We start from the raw sequence: 1,027 nt of genomic DNA on the forward strand, positions 1-1,027 counted from the left end.
TTTCTCGGGGCGCCGATGCACCCAAGCGCCCAGCGTCACGGAGCGGTGGGTCTCAAGACGCGCCTTTCCTGGCCATGCGAGGGGAGGCGCGGGGGCCAGCCGGCGAGGTTGCGGCGGGCGGGGCGGCTGTCAGACCTGTTGAGTTTGTTTTTGGCCATCACGCAAGCGCGTTCACGGGGCCACGCGCCCTCGCGCACAAGAGTTGGTTGCTTCCATCAGCAGCGGCGTGCGCCCACCACAACCCACCTCCGGGCAATTCGGCCCTCTCTTTCTCTTTCTCTCTCTTGCGCTTTTGGGCGGGCCCGCCACCAACCGTTTGCACAGGCAGGGCGCCAGACAGGGCACGATGTTACGTGCGCGCCGTTGCGCAAGAAAGAAAAACGACAACAATAGCAGGAAGTGGGAGGGAGGGGAGCGGGCGCTCAGCCGAAAGGTGATTTTTATTGTTCCGTTCTCAATGCGTCGCTCAAACTGTTTGGACCTCGAACAACATGTCTCCATCGTAGCGCGTGTGTGTGTGTGCGGGCGTGCGCGTCGCTGGGCCGCAAAACCGCGCAGCGAGAGCAGAGGGACAAAGAAAGAAAAAAAGAAAAAGAAAAAAAGAAAAAGAAAAAAAAAGAAAGATGGGGGTGTAAAGCAAAGCACTTCAGTGTGAGCTGAGTCGGGAACTGCGTCCTCACGCGTTTTCGTCGTCAGACTGACAGGAAACTGTGGAATTTCATCACGCGTCGCAGCCGCATCTCTCACCCGTGCGCGTCCTCTTTGGTTTTGTTTTTTCCCATCGTTTCCCGAACTGGGGAGGGAGCCTCGACGCGCGCACCGTCACCGCAAACTCTCGCGCAACCGGACAGGGGCGCCACGCGCGGCACCGACAGCGCGCCACCGGCCCAAGGGTCGCTGCGCTTCACGACCGGCGTGTCTCTTTCTCGGGGCGCCGATGCACCCAAGCGCCCAGCGTCACGGAGCGGTGGGTCTCAAGACGCGCCTTTCCTGGCCATGCGAGGGGAGGCGCGGGGGCCAGCCGGCG

The 1,027-nt window shown here is 61.7% G+C and overlaps 4 non-coding genes across 4 annotated transcripts, besides 1 other annotated feature; all 4 read right to left on the minus strand.

Annotated features, from left to right (window-relative positions):
* Positions 1-128: 128 nt before the first annotated feature.
* Positions 129-218, minus strand: Tc00.1047053437661.10. Its single transcript, XR_008254415.1, has one exon. It is a non-coding gene; the product is annotated as a C/D small nucleolar RNA (snoRNA), TB11C4C3 (small nucleolar RNA).
* A 201-nt stretch (positions 219-419) lies between these two features.
* On the minus strand, positions 420-506 carry Tc00.1047053437661.20. The gene has a single exon (XR_008254416.1). It is a non-coding gene; the product is annotated as a C/D small nucleolar RNA (snoRNA), TB11C4C2 (small nucleolar RNA).
* A 67-nt stretch (positions 507-573) lies between these two features.
* Positions 574-622: a microsatellite.
* A 7-nt stretch (positions 623-629) lies between these two features.
* On the minus strand, positions 630-726 carry Tc00.1047053437661.30. The gene has a single exon (XR_008254417.1). It is a non-coding gene; the product is annotated as a C/D small nucleolar RNA (snoRNA), TB11C4C1 (small nucleolar RNA).
* Positions 727-832: 106 nt separating this feature from the next.
* Positions 833-904, minus strand: Tc00.1047053437661.40. Its single transcript, XR_008254418.1, has one exon. It is a non-coding gene; the product is annotated as an H/ACA snoRNA, TC11C4H3 (small nucleolar RNA).
* Between the last annotated feature and the right edge of the window lie 123 nt (positions 905-1,027).

The sequence above is a fragment of the Trypanosoma cruzi genome, assembly GCF_000209065.1.
Source record: "Trypanosoma cruzi strain CL Brener chromosome Unknown tcruzi_1047053437661, whole genome shotgun sequence".
NCBI lineage: Eukaryota > Euglenozoa > Kinetoplastea > Trypanosomatida > Trypanosomatidae > Trypanosoma > Trypanosoma cruzi.